The following is a 13618-nucleotide window of genomic DNA, read 5'->3' as shown; positions in this document are numbered from 1 at the left end:
GAATGGAAGATTGTCACTTATAGTTTTAAGATGAGGGAAAATGGGTGGACTTTGGTTCTGAGGATGTTTGGTACTGACCGCACTTGACACCTTGGTGCCGTAATTGGTGTGTGGTGATGATCATTGAATTGATATAACCACATAAACCACACCCTCTCCTACTACCCATTATTTTATAGAGACATTGTTTCTTTTATGGGAATTCTTGACTCTACCTCTTCCTATATATACGGCTTGATATCCCCCCTTTTTTCTAGTAGTTTCACTATGTGGCATATATATACTAGACAATCTTATCATGCCCCATATGCGATTCTTAAATCCCCTTTTATGCCTGTCTTCAGCGGTGCCCTTTTGCCCTGGGTGGCTGTGGTTCACCGGATTTTCGGACGCCCTTTTGGTTACCGGGTTACGGCTCACGTGATGGTGTCATGTGATCCTGTGATGTGGTGACGAGGGTGCCTCTTTCTGGCGCGTCACGTTCACCTATGGTGGAGGCCAGATGCCTGTTCACGCCTTGCGACTGACGTCACTGATCACGTGTGGTCATGTGACGGGTCGCGTGACTCAGTGTGTACTGGTATCCTGGTTACCGGACATGCGCAATAACAGAACTGGGGACGCTGAGGTTGGCGCCATCCGATTACACTGCTGTGTAAGGCTACTTTCACACTAGCGTTCGGGGCTCCGCTTGTGAGCTCCGTTTGAAGGGGCTCACAAGCGGCCCCGAACGCATCCGTACTGCCCTAATGAATTCTGAGTGGATGCGGATCCGCTCAGAATGCATCAGTCTGGCAGCGTTCAGCCTCCGCTCCGCTCAGCAAGCGGACACCTGCTTGCAGCGTTCGGGTGTCCGCCTGGCCGTGCGGAGGCAAACGGATCCGTCCAGACTTACAATGTAAGTCAATGGGGACGGATCCGTTTAAAGATGACACAATATGGCTCAATTTTCAAACGGATCCGTCCCTATTGACTTTCAATGTAAAGTCTGGACGGATCCGTCTGAAGCTACTTTCACACTTAGAATTTTTTCTAAGCTATAATGCAGACAGATCCGTTCTGAACGGATCCAAACGTCTGCATTATAGGAGCGGATCGGTCTGTGCAGACAGCAGACGGATCCGCTCTGAACGTAAGTGTGAAAGTAGCCTAAGTAGTTTCTTGTATAGCCTATGCGGCCGAGTGGCCATTCATTAATTACACACAGGTGATCACTTTGATTGATTTATGCACTATGTCAATATACAATGAAATATGTGACTTTTAAATATTAATAATCATGGCTTCACGAGTTATATAATAATTTTTTGTATCACTAATCTGATTATGCATTTTATATTATCCTTTTTTACACTTGACTGTATAATTATCACTAATTGACTCAAGGGATTGTGGGTATAAATGTGGATGTTTTGGCACCAGTTTGTATGCTTGATAAAGACTGCAATGATCAGTTGAAACATTGCAGAGGGAAATAAAGCGGGTCTTTTCACTTTTTACATTGGAGTGCTGCCTCTTTTTTGGAGAACTACTACCATTGATGACTACTTTGCCCGTGGTCGGAGGCATTTTCACCAGGATTCACTATATAGTGCTGCTGTTTTTCTTTGTCGGATATAGTGGGACTTATACAGCTTTGCACTGCCATCTTTACCACCTTGTTACCTGAACCATGGACCCCCCCCCCCCCCCCCCCCCCCCCCCCCCCCCCCCCCGATGTGTTCACATATACCAGAGCCGATGAGGAGAGAATCTTACAGGGTTTGGTGAGTGATCCAATTTTTTTATCAACTCCCACCACTGTTGATCTGAAGAAACAATAGGAAGCTGATGCCCAAAAAATTGCATCTATGGATCTACACCTTATGACACTGAGACAGTACTATAAGGAACTTAGAATCCCACAATTGAAACCCAATCTATTTCCAAGTGTCTCACCGTTCGCACACAAGTTTGTGCAAATATCAAACAAATATGCTTTTGATGTCATTTTACTTTTTACAACAGGAATTGGTGGAAGTTAAAGAGAGACATCTAAAAACGAAAACAGCACTCATGTCATTACTTAACACAGATGAATGGAATCAATATGACACTAATTGCATTGCGTTTCTCAACAAGTTTGTGAAGGAACAAGAAGCCACAAAAATAAGAAAATGGCTCCGGGACTCTGATGATTATTGTAAAGGGAAAGTATATACCTGGCAAGATGAAACACAGAGGAGACAGATACCTTTCCATCGACCAACTATGAAAAAACAACAATATCAACCACAATATCAACAACAACAATCAGATGACACTGCTACCACGTCTAGAACTGATATTTCCTCATCACTATCGCCTTTTTTGTGACAGGGCCCTGTACCAAAAGAACCAGACGGGGAGGTAGAAGGCAGCACAAATGGAGGAAATTCCAAAAATCAGAGACCTCTTAAACAAATGGCACTTCGCAAGAAGGGCAATCAGTAGGGGTGGATGAGTTTTCTGTACAAAAGCCTACTGTGGAAAATATGTCCTCTGTTTCTTTGTCTGATGTACAAATGTGTTTATTGTCTAAAGGGTTGTCCTTTTGTCCATCTTCAAAGATTGACTGGTTTCAGTTGGAGGTGGATATGCAGCGGTTCTTTAGGAACATTAAACTACAGATCTGGTTTGCTGGACAGCCACCTCCTACTGACCACTCGTCCATTGCAGGAAAGTCTGAACTCACTCTTGAACAATTCAATTTGATGTCCAGGAGTGATTTCATACCACAAATTAATTCTCACACCTTGGACACATTTACGAGAGCTGTGGCACTTGATGTTGACAGACTTAAATCCAGGGTCTTGGACACACCATTGCAACACCCCAATATGACCTCTGCTGATATTGGGGCTTTGGAGGAGTTGTGCCATGACAACAGCCTCACCATTAAGCCGGCCGACAAGGGCGAGGCGGTTGTTGTCATGGACACATCATGGTATATGGGTGAAATAATGAGACAGCTTAGGCCTCTTTCACACTTGCGTTGTTGGGATCCGGCATGCACTTCCGTTGCCGGAGGTGCCTGCCGGATCCGGAAAAACGCAAGTGTACTGAAAGCATTTGAAGACGGAACCGTCTTCCAAATGCGTTCAGTGTTACTATGGCACCCAGGACGCTATTAAGGTCCTGGTTGCCATAGTAGTAGTGGGGAGCGGGGGAGCGGTATACTTACAGTCCGTGCGGCTCCCGGGGCGCTCCAGAATGACGTCAGAGCGCCCCATGCGCATGGATGACGTGATCCATGCGATCACGTGATCCATGCGCTTGGGGCGCCCTGACGTCACTCTGGAGCGCCCGGGGAGCCGCACGGACGGTAAGTACACTGCTCCCCCGCTCCCCACTACACTTACCATGGCTGTCAGGACTTTAGCGTCCCGGCAGCCATGGTAACCACTCTGAAAAAGCTAAATGTCGGCTCCGGCAATGCGCCGAAACGACGTTTAGCTTATGGCCGGATCCGGATCAATGCCTTCCAATGGGCATTAATTCCGGATCCGGCCTTGCGGCAAGTGTTCCGGATTTTTGGCCGGAGCAAAAAGCGCAGCATGCTGCGGTATTTTCTCCGGCCAACAAACGTTCCGTACCGGAACTGAAGACATCCTGATGCATCCTGAACGGATTACTCTCCATTCAGAATGCATTAGGATAATCCTGATCAGGATTCTTCCGGCATAGAGCCCCGACGACGGAACTCTATGCCGGAAGACAAGAACGCAGGTGTGAAAGAGCCCTTAGCGATCAAAATGCATATAGGGAATTGTCTGGTGATCCCAAATTTGAATATATCAAAAAAATCAAAAGTGTACTGATCAGGGCATTATTGATGAAGGATTACATTCCTTTTTATTGATAGAATGTCCACGCACACCAATTATTTATGTGTCACCTAAAATACACAAGTCTTCGACAAACCCTCCTGGGCGACCCATTGTGTATTGATTCTGTTTGCTCACATATTTCCATTTTCCTTGACCGCATACTTCGCACGTATGCTATTAATACCTAATCATACATCAGAGATACAGAGGATTTTCTGTTAAAAATCTCCACTGTCAAATTGCCTGACAAATGTCTGGTGGCATCGTTTGATGTCACCAGCCTTTATACCTCAATAGATCATACACGGGGAGTAAATGCGGTCATGAGATGTTTGGAGTATAGTGATTTCTCGACAGAATGTTGTGACTTTATTATTGAACTATTGAACCTGGTCCTGAGACATAATTATTTTATGTTTGGGGATCAGTTTTTTTTGCAGTTACGTGGGACCGCTATGGGGTCAAATGTGGCGCCCACGTACGCAAATGTTTTCATGGCGACTATTGAGGAGGATCTTGTCTATGTGTCCCACCACTTCAGCAAAGTGCTGGGGTGGGGGCGATACATAGACGACGTCTTCCTCATTTGGCAAGGAGATTTGGAGTCTTTAGAGCAATTTCACAGTTTCCTGAACCAATTGGACAGTGAAATTGCCTTTACACTCACACATTCTGACAAACAGGTACAGTTCCTGGACATGATGGTGTCTATTGTTGGTGATAAATTGTCTACAGACATTTTCACCAAGCCAACTGACTGTAACACATTGTTGCGCTATGAAAGCTGTCATCCTAGACCCACTATTGAGTCCCTACCCTGTAGCCAACTACTACGTGTGAAGAGTATTGTACAGGACCCTGAACGCTTACCTGCATGATATGAACAAATTATTAAGTTCAGACAGAGAGGATACCCACTAGGGAATATTAACAAACATCTGAGAAAGATACAAAATCCCCAGGGAATGGAGGCTAGAGAGAGGAAACATAAACCTAGACAGATTCCATTTGATGCCTTTGGGATCTTTCACCTTGTGGGCTTGTTTCTCTCATTTGGTACTCTGGTATTGTGATCACCTATGGTGTCAATCTATTTATTATATTTTCTTTTTCTATTTCAGATTTTATATAATAATCTTTTGTATCACTGATCTGATTATGCATTTTATATTATCCTTTTTTACACTTGACCGTATAATTATCACTAATTGACTCACAAGGGATTGTGGGTATAAATGTGGATGCTTTGGCACCAGTTTGTATGCTTGATAAAGACTGCAATGAGCTATATATTCACTATATAGTGCTGCTGTTTTTCTTTGTTGGATATATATATATATATATATATATATATATATATATATAGTGGTGATGTTAACGCTAAAGTTTATAAGGATCCCGGAAGAGGATTATATCTCATCCAGGTTCCTCAACTGGGTGAGATAAGTAAAGTTCCAGAGTGGTGCTGGCTTCAGCAAGGCATAGTTTCTGGAGCTATTTTGTTTAGTATTTAAGGGCTGGATTTAACTTGGATTGGGAGCTAGGTTGGTAGAGGGAGCAGCCAATCCACCCCTCCTATTCCAGGGCAGGTTTTCTCTAGCATGAGGGATCCTGAGGTGTAATCAACTGGGATCATTACTGGGGAGTAAAAGCCCATCCCAGATTGTCATTCAGGGGCGTGGTTGCAAACAGAGGCTGGGTGAGGCTCTGGTTGTGTGCTTCCAGCCGGGCTAGGCTGAGAAACCACGAGGCTGGGACATAGCCTGGACTGACCGTGTTACAACCTGGGGGGCTGGTATACGCTTGGCTGAGAAAGCCTGACATGACACTGTGTCTAAACAGCACTCTATGGGTGAGTCAGGGATTCTAACATATGTTTAGTTAGAGCCCAGCCGCCAGTTGTTTGTTTTGTATTATGTTTGTTTTGCTGAGGTGCCAAATAAAAGATGTTTGGACCTTAAACTTGGTGTCTGGCGAAGATACTGGTGTGAATGACAGACGGAGAAGAGCTAATCCCCCACTATATATATATATATATATATATATATATACACACTCACCTAAAGAATTGTTAGGAACACCTGTTCTATTTCTCATTAATGCAATTATCTAGTCAACCAATCACATGGCAGTTGCTTCAATGCATTTAGGGGGGTGGTCCTGGTCAAGACAATCTCCTGAACTCCAAACTGAATGTCAGAATGGGAAAGAAAGGTGATTTAAGCAATTTGGAGCGTGGCATGGTTGTTGGTGCCAGACGGGCCGGTCTGAGTATTTCACAATCTGCTCAGTTACTGGGATTTTCACGCAAAACCATTTCTAGGGTTTACAAAGAATGGTGTGAAAAGGGAAAAAACATCCAGTATGTGGCAGTCCTGTGGGCAAAAATGCCTTGTGGATTCTAGAGGTCAGAGGAGAATGGGCCGACTGATTCAAGCTGATAGAAGAGCAACGTTGACTAAAATAACCACTCGTTACAACCGAGGTATGCAGCAAAGCATTTGTGAAGCCACAACACGCACAACCTTGAGGCGGATGGGCTACAACAGCAGAAGACCCCACCGGGTACCACTCATCTCCACTACAAATAGGAAAAATAGGCTACAATTTGCACGAGCTCACCAAAATTGGACTGTTGAAGACTGGAAAAATGTTGCCTGGTCTGATGAGTCTCGATTTCTGTTGAGACATTCAAATGGTAGAGTCCGAATTTGGCGTAAACAGAATGAGAACATGTATCCATCCTCTGATGGCTACTTCCAGCAGGATAATGCACCATGTCACAAAGCTCAAATCATTTCGAATTGGTTTCTTGAACATGACAATGAGTTCACTGTACTAAAATGGCCCCCACAGTCACCAGATCTCAACCCAATAGAGCATCTTTGGGATGTGGTGGAACGGGAGCTTCGTGCCCTGGATGTACATCCCTAAAATCTCCATCAACTGCAAGATGCTATCCTATCAATATGGGCCAACATTTCTAAAGAATGCACCTTGTTGAATCAATGCCACGTAGAATTAAGGCAGTTCTGAAGGCAAAAGGGGGTCCAACACCGTATTAGTATGGTGTTCCTAATAATTCTTTAGGTGAGTGTGTATATATATATATATATATATATATACATATATATATGAGAAAGGTCCTGTGAAAGGACCGAAACGTTGCAGAGACATGGATGGAAAAACTTCACTTGTAAAGGAATTGCATTAATGCAGCTTAAAATTAGAATTTTGTGAAAAGTTTCAATATTCTAGACTCAAAGTGTCACACTTTAGTCAGCTAATTAATCCATACCCCCTGAGCAAAGGGTACCTCAAAATTGAGACTTTGGGGTTTCATAAGCTGTAAGTCATAATCATCCAAATTATAACAAATAAAGGCTTTAAATATCTCGCTTTGCATGTAATGATTCTATCTCATAGTTTCACCTTTTAAGTTGCATTACTGAAATAAAATGAGCTTTGCACGATATTCAAATTTTTCGAGTTTCACCTGTGTGTGTATATATATATTTGTGGTCGAGGCTACGGAAAAATAGGATATGTTAGCTGAGGGGGGAAGAAGCTTAGTAAGGAAACTAACTGATGGCTGGTGGTGTGCCTCTAGCCATGAGCGCGGGTAGGCCTATAAGGGGGCATACCCTAGGCGAAAAGTAATAAATAAGGGAGAGAGGGAGGGACACCGGAAGCGCACGTAGGGTGTGAAACACCCCGTGCGAGTTATAAGCGCACCTATGCCCCTCCAACAAATGCGGGCTTATTAACTCAGCCCTCTAATTTGTGGTCGAGGCTACGGAAAAATAGGAAATGTTATCTGAGGGGGGAAGAAGCTTAGTAAGGAAACTAACTGATGGCTGATGATGTGCCCTTAGCCATGAGCGCGGGTAGGCCTATAAGGGGGCAAAAAAACAAGCGTAGGAAAAAAAAATAATATATATATATTTTTTTTTATTGTAAATTCAAAGAGCATGCAAGCTCAAAGGGCCAGATGACAAAAAATATCTCAGCATGAGGATTAGAAATGTACCGGGGAAAAACAGGAGGACTTCCAACGACCCATTTTCTTAATGACATGACCGGGCACCCCGTGCTTCAAAGCCGCGGAGGCAGCTCCGATTCTAAAGGAATGCCCGGATATGGCGGCAGGATCGAAGCCTAGGCCAGAGGCTAAGGACCGTTTGTGGGAAATGAACTGGGAAGAGGTTAAAGGACTGTTCTTGAAAGGAAGCAGGGGACTGTCGGCCGGAGTGTCGCCCAATACCGTAAGAAGTTTTCTGAGGACTTGGACTGGGCACCAAGCGTTGAGAGTTTCGAAATACTTAATGATCACTGGAGGACCTGTTTGGGAGGTTTTTGAAGACTGGAGACGGCAGATAAAGTGGTTGTGCTGCCATTCTAGCTGGCCCTTTGACGGTTCCCTGTTTCTAGAGGAGGTGCTGGTAAACTCTCCTGTTCTCAGGAAGCCGTAAAAACTTAAATATACGGCGGCTTTGATGATGATGCTAGGGTATGGCCCAAAGGATTCCCGTCTAGTGAGGTGGACAGTTTCCTTAAAAGGTCACCTGATACCGGCTGCCTGACGGGGCGGTCTCCTTACTAGATTTCTGAATACCCTGAGGGTAGCTTTAAATGCGTGGGAAGAGAATATTGATGAGCTACCCGGTGACCAAAAGTCTGTATAGCTCGGCCTTCCTGGCGGAGGCTGGGTGGCGAATGCCTCGGCGATTCAGCTCAGCAATTAGCTTTGGCACGGTTCAATTGCGCAGTGACGTGCAACTAGGATGCTCGGAGACTGAGGCTGATCTGGGAGGCCGCTTTATCCTGAAATTTGAGCTACGTGGCCTGTGACTTAACAGGCGAGAAATTAATAAACGTAAACCTACCGACATGGCAGGTTGTCCCTATGCGAATTGACTATGAGACCTGGCTGGAGAGGCAGGCGGGAACAGAGGCCTGATCTGGGAGGCCGCTTTATCCTGAAATTTTAGCTACGTGGCCTGCGACGTAACAGGCGAGAAATTAATAAACGTAAACCTACCGACGTGGCAGGTTGTCCCTATGCGAATTGACTATGAGACCTGGCTGGAGAGGCAGGTGGGAACAGAGGCCTGATCTGGGAGGCCGCTTTATCCTGAAATTTGATCTACGTGGCCTGTGACGTAACTGGCGAGAAATTAATAAAACGTAAACCTACCGACGCGGCAGGTTGTCCCTATGCGAATTGACTATGAGACCTGGCTGGAGAGGCCAGCGGCAACAGAGGCACGGCCTGGGTGGCTGGTTGATCTTAAAATTTTGAGCTACGTGGCCTGGGTCGTAACAGGCGAGAAATTAATAAATGTAAACCTACCAACGTGGCAGGTTGTCCCTATGCGAATTGACTATGAGGCCTGATTGTTGTGGCAGGCGGTGGATGAGGCCTGGCTTGGTTGGGCGGGATTATCCTGAAGATATGAACTACGAGGCCTGTGACGAACCAGGCGAGATATCAATAAACTTAAACCTGGCCGAAGTGGCAGGTTGGCCCTAGAACAAATTAGACTGTATGGCCTGAGTTGAGTAGCGAATAGATAGAGAACACGGGACCTGGCGGCGTGGCAGGCTGATGCTAGAGGGAGCAGAAGAGATTTGTTAGTGTGACCAGATACCACTAAAAAGCGTGAAGCTGTGCAGAGGCGACATGTGGAGCCGCAGAGGGAACCGTAGCTTGAACCTAAGTGAGGAGGTAAATAGAGGAGGTTCGCTGAACCTGGCGTGGAGGACAATGGGCCGCGAGGCTGGAAGCAATAGGTAACGTATGCAAGAGTAAGTAGGTAGGGCAGGCGAAGGCAGGACGTAACGTGTAGCGAGGAGTGGAAAGTGATCCGGCGGGCTCAAGCGGAGCGGAACCGCGGGACTCACCCTTCGCCAGACAGGTACATTTTTATGACGTTTAGTACTTTTTTTTTTTTTTTACATGGATACATAATACATACACACACAATATATATTGTTTAGTTCTTTTTTTTTATTTATTTTTATGTGTATACACATATATATATACACCTATATATATATATATATATATATATATATATATATATATTTATTTTTTGTTATTAATTATATTATTTTTTTTAGGTGGGAAAAAAGGAGTTGGGGGGAAACAACTGGGATGCAGCCTGGGTTCCCCTGAAATAGCTCTCCAGTACGGAACCCCCTGGAGAAGAGGGCTAAAGTCAGAGGGAAGCCGGGGATCACATGCTCACGCGACGAGCGGCCCGTTGCCTGGCAAACAGGATGCCGAGTGGAGAGCCCATCACGCGAACCACGCGACCCAGCAGCGGAGGAACAGGCAGAATGCATAGAGCAAGTTCCGCCATTACCGCTGCGCTCAGCCGTCAGTGGGAGCGGATGAGTCGGGACCCGCAGGTAGGGAGACAAAGGGGGATGGGGGCAGTGTTCAGTAATTACCCAGGGGATACGGCTGAAGCTGAGCGAACCCAGACGAGCCCTGCTTACCTTCACGCTGGGGAACCGCTCTTGCGATGAGAGGAAGGAGAAGGTGACGTGGCTGCTAGCGAGCACCGGAAGCGCACGTAGGGTGTGAAACACCCGTGCAAGTTATAAGCGCACCTGCGCCCCTCCCACAAATGCGGGCTGATTAACTCATATATATATACAGTCAGGTCCATAAATATTGGGCCTTCGACCTCAATTCTAACATTTTTGGCTCTATACACCACCACAATGGATTTGAAATGAAACGAACAAGATGTGCTTTACCTGCAGACTGTCAGCTTTAATTTGAGGGTATTTACATCCAAATTAGGTGAACGGTGTAGGAAATTACAAACAGTTTGCATCTGTGCCTCCCACTTGTTAAGAGACCAAAAGTAATGGAACAATTGGCTTCTCAGCTGTTCCATGGCCAAGTGTGTGTTATTCCCTCATTATCCCAATTACAATGAGCAGATAAAAGGTCCAAAGTTCATTTCAAGTGTGCTATTTGCATTTGGAATCTGTTGCTGTCAACTCTGAAGAGGAGATCCAAAGAGCGGGTCACAATCAGTAAAGCAAGCATCATAGGCTGAAAAAACACAATTTTTTTTTTATGAGAGATAGCAGAAACATTAGGCCTGGCCAAAACAACTGTTTGGAACATTCTTAAAAAGAAGGAACACCAAAAGACCCGGAAGACCACGAAAAAAACAATGTGGTGGATGACCGAAGTATTCTTTCCCTAGTGAAGAAAACACCTTCACAATAGTTGGCCAGATCAAGAACACTCTCCAGGAGGTAGGTGTATGTGTGTTCAAAGTCAACAATCAAGAGAAAAACTTCTCCAGAGTGAATACAGAGGGTTCACACAAGATGGAAACCATTCGTGAGCCTCAAAAACAGGAAGGCTAGATTTGAGTTTGCCAAATGACATCTAAAAAAGCCTTCACAGTTCTGGAAACAACATCCTATGGACGGATGAGACCAAGATCAATTGTACCAGAGTGATGGAAGAGAAGAGTATGGAGAAGGAAAGGAACTGCTCATGATCCTAAGCATACCACCTCATCAGTGAAGCATGTGGTGGTAGTGTCATGGCGTGGGCATGTATGGCTGCCAAGGAACTGGTTCTCTTGTATTTACTCGATGATGTGACTTCTGACAAAAGCAGCAGGATGAATTCTGAAGTGTTTCATACACTGCTCATATTCAGTCAAATGCCTTCAGAACTCATTGGACGGCGCTTCAAAGTGCAGATGGACAATGACCCAAAGCATACTGCAAAAGCAACCAAAGAGTTTTTTAAGGGAAAGAAGTGGAATGTTCTGCAATGGCAAGTCAATCCCCTGACCTGAATCCGCATTGAGAATGCCATTTCACTTGCTGAAGACAAAACTGAAGGGAAATGCCCCAAGAACAAGCAGGAACTGATGACAGTTGCAGTAGAGGCCTGACAGAGCATCACCAGGGATGAAACCCAGTGTCTGGTGATGTCTATGTATTCCAGACTTTAGCTTGTAATTGACTGCAAAGGATTTGCAACCAAGTATTAAAAAGTGAAAGTTTGATTTATGATTATTATTCTGTCCCATACTTTTGGTCCCTTTAATAGTGGGAGGCACATATTCAAACTGTTGAAATTCCTACACCGTTCACCTGATTTGGATGTAAATACCTACAAAATTAAAGCTGACAGTCTGCAGTTAAAGCACATCTTGTTTGTTCTTTTCAAATCCATTGTGGTGGTGTGTATAGAGTCAAAAATGTTAGAATTGTGTCCATGTCCCAATATTTATGGACCTGGCTGTATATATGTTTAAATAATACAGTTCCTTGAAAAAGTATTTATACCCTTTGAAGTTTTTTCAAATTTTTTCATGTTACACCCACAACTTAAAGGGACACTGAAAGGCCGTTAGAGCATATAAAGTGACATATATTCTTCTATTGGTCTTAATATGCTTAAAGGGTTTCTATCACTTCGTTTCACATAATTAGCTGTCAGACACTAGCGATCCGCTAGTGTCTGCTCTGCCAAACCATCCTAATATAATTGCTTTTGGGGCAGCGTTTTGCTAAAAAAAGAACTTTTATGAATATGCTAATGAGCCTCTAGGTGCTATGGGGGCGTCATTAGCACCTAGAGGCTCCGTCTACTTTCACAAACTGCCGCCGCCCAGCGCGTCCCTCCAGCCCGCCCATCTCCTCCTGAATGCGATCCTTCCTGTGAGCGCCTGTACTTCGGCGCATGCGCAGTGAATGTCTGACCGCCTTCCCAGCTCAGACATCTCCACTGCACCTGCGCGATGACGTCATAGTGCTCCGAGGAACAGGCGCAGTGGAGATGTCTGAGCAGGGAAGCGGTCAGACATTCACTGCGCATGCGCGGAATACAGGCGCTCACAGGGGGATCGCATTCAGGAGGAGATGGGCGGGCTGGAGGGACGCGCTGGGCGGCGGCAGTTTGTGAAGGTAGACGTAGCCTCTAGGTGCTAATGACGCCCCCATAGCACCTAGAGGCTCATTAGCATATTAATAAAAGTTCTTTTTTTAGCAAAACGGCTGCCCCAAAAGCAATTATATTAGGATGGTTTGGCAGAGCAGACACTAGCGGATCGCTAGTGTCTGACAGCTAATTATGTGAAACGAAGTGATAGAAACCCTTTAATTAAACTATACCCCTTATCACCCCTCGCTGCCTTTCCTTTACTTATAAAAAGTTTTTTTTTATCAATATGCAAATTGCCTTACTTTCTGCCCAAGGGGCCCAGCCGCGCCCCAACTGCCGTCTCCTAGTGCCGCCCAGCTCATAGTATTCACTGCACTGGGCGGCTTTTTTTTTCTCTCGATGCAGTAAAATACCACGCATGCCCAGTACTCTCTTCTACTGGAGCTGGAGGGTGCCGGGGACCTTATCCTGCGCAGGCACGGAGCGGACAAGATGAGGCTGATGCCAGGAAGATCGTACTGGGCATGCGCAGGATTTCACTGCGTTGGGAGAGAAAAAAGCCACCCCAGTGCAGTGAATACTAATGAGCGTTTAATAGAACAGGTTCTGTAGACATCTATGTGGAATCAGCTGACGACGGGGGGAAAAGGACTGCGCTTCTTCTTGATGCTAACATCGACCTGTAAGATTGAGTTCATACTTGAGTTGTTTGGTCAGTTTTGGCCCCGTGACTGCCCAAAATAAGTGAAGTGTGCAGTGATTCTAAGAACGATGCCTGTCATTTGCGTGTCTTACGGACTCACAGTATTATTTCACTACCAATGCAGACTCCCTCTGC

At 45.2% G+C, this 13618-nt stretch overlaps 1 long non-coding RNA gene across 1 annotated transcript in view; it reads left to right on the top strand.

Moving 5' to 3' along the window:
* Positions 1-12483, top strand: part of LOC120991385 — a 15410-nt gene extending 2927 nt beyond the window's left edge. Inside the window, exons 3-4 of the long non-coding RNA XR_005776655.1 lie at positions 5741-5746; positions 12469-12483. This is a non-coding gene — a long non-coding RNA (uncharacterized LOC120991385). The remainder of the gene's footprint in view (positions 1-5740; positions 5747-12468) is intronic.
* Positions 12484-13618: the final 1135 nt, after the last annotated feature.

The sequence above is a fragment of the Bufo bufo genome, chromosome 2 (assembly GCF_905171765.1).
Source record: "Bufo bufo chromosome 2, aBufBuf1.1, whole genome shotgun sequence".
Lineage (NCBI taxonomy): Eukaryota > Metazoa > Chordata > Amphibia > Anura > Bufonidae > Bufo > Bufo bufo.
Note: the sequence above shows the minus strand (reverse complement) of the source record. Positions and strands in the feature narration are given on the sequence as shown.